This window comes from Chrysochloris asiatica, unplaced genomic scaffold (assembly GCF_000296735.1).
Source record: "Chrysochloris asiatica unplaced genomic scaffold, ChrAsi1.0 scaffold00016, whole genome shotgun sequence".
Lineage (NCBI taxonomy): Eukaryota > Metazoa > Chordata > Mammalia > Afrosoricida > Chrysochloridae > Chrysochloris > Chrysochloris asiatica.
Genome location: NW_006408534.1, coordinates 12771249 through 12778393, shown reverse-complemented (window position 1 = coordinate 12778393; position 7145 = coordinate 12771249).

Genomic DNA, 7145 nt, shown 5'->3' with positions numbered 1-7145 from the left:
CCAAGGCTGCTGGATTTGAGTTTTTATATTCCTACCCCTCAGAAAATGCCATTGATTCTAATGGTGAAGTGCTGTCCAGGCATTTAACAGCTATCCAAGCTAATTATACATCTAATTCTATCCCAACCCACATTCAAACATCATTCTTTAAAGAGATGGAAAAATTAGCGCTAATTTTATATGGAAAGGAAAGAGACGCTGAATAAGCAAAACATTATTGAACAAAGGATTCTCATTTCCTAATCTCAAAACCTACTACACAGTCAAAACAGCCCTGTACTGGTACAACTAGACATAGATCAATAGAACTGAGAACCCAGAAGTAAATCCATCTACCTATGATTGATAAAGGCATTCAATGGGAAAGAGAATCTCTTCAAAAAATGGTGCTGGCAACATTGGAAGTCCCATCTGCAGAAAAATGAAATGACCCATATCCCACACCATAGGCAAAAAAGAAAACTTGGATCTAAATGTAAAACCTAGAAGTATATAGATCATCCATGAAAAAGTAGAGACAAACTTTGGAGCTCTGATAAGTGGCATAAATACACTATCAAACATAAGAGAAAATAGATGACTGGGACCTCCTAAAAATTAGACATTTATGTACATCAGAGGATTTCACCAAAAGTAAAAAGAGAACCCAGAAACAGAAAAAAATGTTTGGCAATGACATATCAGACAAACGACTACTCTCCAAAATTTATAGAACACTTCAATGCCTCAACAAGAAGACAAAAAATAAAAATGGGCAAATAATATGAACAGAGACTTCACCAAAGAAGACATCCATAGGCATGAATGTGAAGAAATGCTCACAATTAGCCATTGCCATTGTGTGCCTTTGAGTCAGTTCCAATCCATAGCAACCACGTGTAGGGTTTCCAAGGAGCAGCTGGTGAGCTTGAACCATCTACCTTGCAGTTCAAATGGCTTTGCAGTCTGGCGCATTAACCCACAGCACCACACCAGAACTTATGTGCTGTGGAGTTGGTTCTGACTCATAGCAACCCTGTATGAAGTTTCCAAGGCTGTAAATCTTTACGGGAGCAGAAAGCCTCATCTTTCTCCCGCGGAACAGCTGGTAGTTTTGAACTGCCGACCTTGAGGTTCGCAACCAGATTTGTAGCCACTACGCTACCAGAGCTCCTTTGTTAAGTGCCATTGAGTCGGTTCCGATCCATAGCGACCCTGTATAGGGTTTCCAAGGAGCCGCTGGTGAGCTTGAACCACTGACCTTGCAGTTCAAATGCTTTGCAGTCTGGCACATTAACCCACAGGGCCACACCAGACCTCCTTTAGAGAGGTGCAAATAAAAAAACAATGAAATCTCATTTTGGTGATGGTGGTTATGTGCTGTAGAGTTGGTTCCAACTCATAGCAACCTCGTGTAGGGTTTCCAAGGTTTTATTCAGGAGCAGAAAGCCTCACCTTTCTCCTGTGAAACACTTAGTAGTTTTGAACTGCTGGCCTTAAGGTTAGCAGCTCAATTCATAACCATTAGACTACCAGAATTCCTTCAGATAGCATTTTACACTAGCATTAATAGCAAAGTTGCAAAAAAACAGAAAACAAATGCTGGTGAGGATGTGGAACGACTGGGACCCTCCTTACACTGCTGATGAGACTGTAAAATGGTGCAACCACTTTGGAAAACAATTTTTGCTCAACAGCAAAAAGATGGAGACAGCCTAAATGCGTGTCAACAGAAGAATGATTAAGTAAACTTTGTACATGCAAACAATGGAATGTTGAAGGATAAAGAAGAATCTGCAAAAAAACTCACAACATGAATGAACCTGGAGGACATTATGCTGAGTGAAATTAGTCAATCACAAAAGAGCAAATACTGCATGAGACTACTGTTGTAAAAAGTTAAAATATCCTGCTAAATGAAACAATTCTATGATGGTTACAGGACTGGTGAGGGTTAGGGGAGAGAAAAAATAAAGTGAATAGAGGTAAATACTACTAACTTATGGTTAAAAAAAGAAGAAAAACATTTACTAGACTTCTTGTAGTATCTTTGTAGTGTATAGGACTTTAGGTGGAATCCTGAGCCCCATCCAGAACCTTCTGTGGTGGGACAGTCCCACTGAAAAGGGCAAGCAGACCAGCCTGGAACAGCTAGATAAACAGAAGATACTTATTAAAAGAGCAGGAAAAGGGGATTATAATCAATGTAATGAAACAAGGTATATGAATGTTTGAATGTGAAACCGATGATGTGCCCTGAAAACTTTCACTCAATCCACAATAAAAACCTTAAAAAAAAAAGAGCAGGAAAAAAATCCAAAACAAAAATGGCAGTCTGATTAGCTGCTACAAGAACAAACAAGTTGTTGACTGGGGAGCCATCAAAGCAAGCAATTAAGTCCCTTCAGGACAAACCCCCTTCCAAGGCTGAAACTCAAAGGGAGCACATGAACAAGCACATAAGTTAGCTGGTGACTATGTTGGTCTGCTGGTGAGTGGAAGAGGGGGAAAGGCAGCAATGAAGACATGGGCTGAGTTTGATCACGTTCCAGACCCGTTGACCTGGAGATGAGAGAGAGAAGAGGAGGGGCTGGTTGGTCCAAAGTGTTTGAGACTTAGGGACTCCTGAGCCTATGTACAAAGACATAGCTACAGAGGGTTAGTGCTGAAGTATTTCTGTGTACACACCACCACCATCACCCCCTTTCAAAAAAAAACAAGAGTGAATGGAAGGAAATAACTGTTGAATGATGACGCATGGAGGAGATTATAATCATTAAAATGAAATGATGAATGTAAAATCAATGTTCTCCCATGTAAACTCACTCAATTCACAATAAAATCTTAAAAAAAAAAAAAAAAAGAAGAAGCATTTACTACACATCTTTTCAGTTGTATTGCTTCCCATCACAGAAAAGATTAGATTTGGAGCTCAGGGTGATTTCAGTGAAATGAAGTCGTAATTCTTGCTTTTAAATAGTAGTTTGTTGTTGTTAAGTGTCGTCAAGTCGATTCCGACCCATAGCACCTCTGTACAGGGTTTCCGAGGAGCAGCTGTTGAGCTTGAACCACCGACCTCGCAGTTCAAATGGCTTTGCAGTCTGGCACACCCACAGCACCACACCAGTAGTCAAGGGTCATAGTCTCGGGTTCCTCCAATCTCTTTCAGACCAGCAAGCCCAGTCTTTTTTATAATTAATTTTGAGTTTTATTCCACATTTTATCTCCCGCTATTCAGGACCTTCTAATGTGATCCCTTTCAGAGAAGTTGGTAGTGGCAGCCAGGCTGATTTTCTTATATTTAACTACTCTGACAGATACTACTTAGTCATCGTTTATAATTCTTTTTATATGCTGATGGATTCAGAGTGCTAGTATTTTGCTGAGCATTTTTGCATCTACATCCATAAGGATATTGATTAATAGTTTTGTTTTCTTGAGGTGTCTTTGTCTAGATTTCTAATACTGGCTTCATAGAACAAGTTGGGAAATGTTCTTTTTGGGGGGGAAGAGTTGTAGATGATTTGTGTTCATTCTTCATTAAATGTTTGGTAGAATTCACCAATGAAACCATTTGGTCTTAAACTTCTGTTAATTGGGATATTCTTTGTTTTCTGTTTATTTTAATTGATTCAATCTCTTTACTTGCATAGGTCTGGTGTGAGCTTCTATTCCTTTTTGATATAGTTTTGGTAGATTGTGTGTTTCTGGAAGCTTATTCATTTCATCTAGGTTATCTAATTTGTTGTCATTCAATTGTTCATAGTTTCTCTTATAATCATTTTTATTTTTGTAAGATCAGCAGCTATGTTCCTGAGGGAACTATCGCAAAGTTCCTGCCAGAATTAAGCATCATAGCTAACGAATGGGCTGAAAATGCTGGAATTAACTGACTGGTTAGAGGGCTGGTTTAGAAAGTGGAAAAATATAGCCGCCTCAATCTTCACTTTTCTCATATTAGTAGTTGGAATTTAAACAGATATTAGATGTTCTGTCATGCCCTAAGTTTGAAGACTAGTGCAGATTTGGAGGAAGTCAGGATTTGGCGCTGTGAGTGGGATTCATTGCAATGGTTCCAGAACTAAAAAAAAAAAAATTGTAAGGTTTTGTGGAAGAAAGAACAACGGGAAATGGGATAAAATGTTTCAGCTGAAAGGAGAGCAGCTTCTAAGGCTTGGGCTTACTGGAATCCACCTGGTCAGAGGCCCAAAGCCATATGCATGTGAATGGGGTAGTCCAGGGTGAGGGAATTTAAGTGTTTGAAAAAGTTAATGTGTTTGATTACCTTATGGATATTGGCCTCTCCTGCTTATTGTTGTAAAATATGTAATAGGAATTTGGGAAATTATGATGACAGAAAATTTGTAAGCTGGCTTTTGGCCTACGCTTGATTGGATTCATTAGAACTTTAAGGTGGTATCTTGAGCCAGAACCTGAGTTGATACATTTGCGTTTGAAAAGATATACACGCCCACCCAGAACTGTTGAAGATTTGTGAGTTTTTGGTTTTTTTTAAAAAGGCAGTTTGGCATTTTGAGTTTCAGAGGCTTCTAGGCAAGGAAAGTTGGAAAGTTGTCCCATCAAAGAAAACCCCTTTCTAGGACCGAAAGTTTGAAGGGAACCAGCCTGCAATATGCTTGCTGATGCATCATTGACCTTGAGATGAAATAAGAGGGAAAGCTGATAGTTTTGAAGTTCAGGGAAGTATGTGTGAACTCCCAAGCTTGCAGCTGGTACTTATTTGACCTAGCTTGGATGGCTAGAGTTGTTGAGCTCACTAGAACCTAACCAGATGAATATGAAGATGTTTAAAACTCTGAGCAAGCATCAGTTGCTACAATTTGATGGACTGGACTTTTGCTTATGGATGCAGTTCCTAAACATTCCAATCAGAATGAAAGTTGCCTTAAGTCGGGGAACATGCATGTCTTCTCAGTGTACTGGATTGGTAGTATGGGCAATTTAGACATTACTATTCTGGTGTGGCACTGTGGGTTAATGCACCAGACTGCAAAGCCGTTTGAACTGCAAGGTTGGCAGTTCAAGCTCATCACCTGCTCATCGGAAACCATATACAGAGTTGCTATGGGTCAGGGTCAATTCAACAGCACTTGATGACAACAATTGCTATACATGACTGACTTGACACATTTTCATGGGTGTGCTTGGTTTTAGAATGATGGGTCAAGGGAAAGTCCCCACTGACTAGTTTTGCTGTTTAACAGATGTGTTTGGTAAAAGGGGCTACGGAATAATGCTGATGAGATTGTATTATTTCAATTGTAGTATTAGTTGTGATGGTCAGAACTGTAATTGTAGACGATATGTAACTAAAAGGAGGGAATAGTTATTTTCCATTTCAGGAATGGACAATTCCAGGACATCAAGAAAGTAGAGCACGAGTGGAACTTGGGAATCCTACCTGAAGAAGCAGCGACAGCAGATGGTGGCAGAAGTGGTGCTATGGAGCAACTATTGGACTCTAGGCCCATGGATTGAATGAGGCTATGTGACTGTGGGCTGGAGATTGACTTTTGGACATTTATGTGTGCATCAAATATTTATGATTTGTTCATTCGTGATATATAAGGAGAAAATGGGGCCAGTGTGTTTTCAGTTGTACGTGTTTTAGTTATATTATGTCAAGCTTAAGTATGATGCAACCTAATATAGGCACAGTTAGCTATACTCTTAGGGACACCCAGAAATGATACGCTTTATGAGGATTTAAGACAAATAAAGGAAGATAAGACCAATAAGTGTAAATAGAAAATAGGAGGATTTGTGAGAAATAACTCTGTGGTCCATCTTCAGGAATTCATGAGATTTCAAGACCTGGCAGACAGATTGTTGATTTAAGCAGGCTATTCTGGGACTAGGAAATTTAAAAATACAGGCTATTCTGGGACTTCTTGTTGTTAAGTGCCCTAGGTTCCAACCCATAGCGACCCTGAACAGGGTTTCCGAGGCTGTAAATCTTTACGGAAGCAGAAAGCCTCATCTTTCTCCCGCGGAACCGCTGGTAGTTTCGAACTGCTGATCCTGAGGTTAGCAGCCCGATTGGTAACCACTACGGAGTCCTGGGTGTGGCGCTGTGGGCTAATGTGTCAGACTGCAAAGTCCTTTGAACTGCAAGGTTGGTGGTTCAAGCTCACCAGCTGCTCCTTGGAAACCCTATTCAGGGTCGCTATGAAGGAGCTCTGGTAGCGTAGTAGTTACGAATCAGTCTGCGAATCTTAAGATCAGCAGTTCGAAATTATCAGGCACTTCATGAGGCTTTCTACTCCCGTCAGGATTTACAGCCTTGGAAACCCTGTACAGGGTCGCTATGGGCCGGAATCGACTCGACGGCACTTAACATCAACAACATGGTAGCCTGGTGCTCCCGTAAAGGCGTTCTGCTCCCGTTAAGATTTACAGCTTCGGAAACCCTGTGCAGGGTCCCTATTGACACCGACTTCACGGCACATAACAACAAACAAAAGCTACCAAAGCTCCTTGAACAAAAAGGTAGGCAGTTCAAACTCACCAACCACACCTTGGAAATCTTATACAGGGTCCCTATGAATGGAAACCAACTGGGTGGCACTTAACAACAACAAAGTTGATGTAACATGTCAGACCCACCCACCCAACCAGGGAATGCCCAGAGGACATACCTTTACCACACCTGTAAGAAATACACTTGTGAATGAATCCCCAGATTATAAAAGACTGCTTTGATTGTTCTTTTGTGTAGGCTAGCTATTACAGTGGGAACTGCCCTAACAGAATTGGGGAACCTAACTGAATGCCAGGGGCTGGGCCTACTAGCAACATTTCATCCCTAAAGACAAAGTGAGAAAGTGAGTGTCTGTAGTGGACAGCAAAGTCAAAGTAGTAATCAGAATAATCTGACTCACATGGATTTATGGTGTTGGCTAATTAGATGGGAAATCTATTGGTTAATTAGATAGGAAACTATTAAATATTTTCTTACTCAGTATTAGGAAAAGAGTTCTAGGTCAAGAGTTCGAGGTCAACCTGAATCATCAAAACAGTTGTTGTTGTTGTTGTCAGGTCGGAACCAACTCAGCAACCCCATGCACAGTAGAACGAAACAATGTCCGATCCTGGGCCAACTTCACTACCGCGGCCACACTCGATGCCATCAATGATGCCACCTG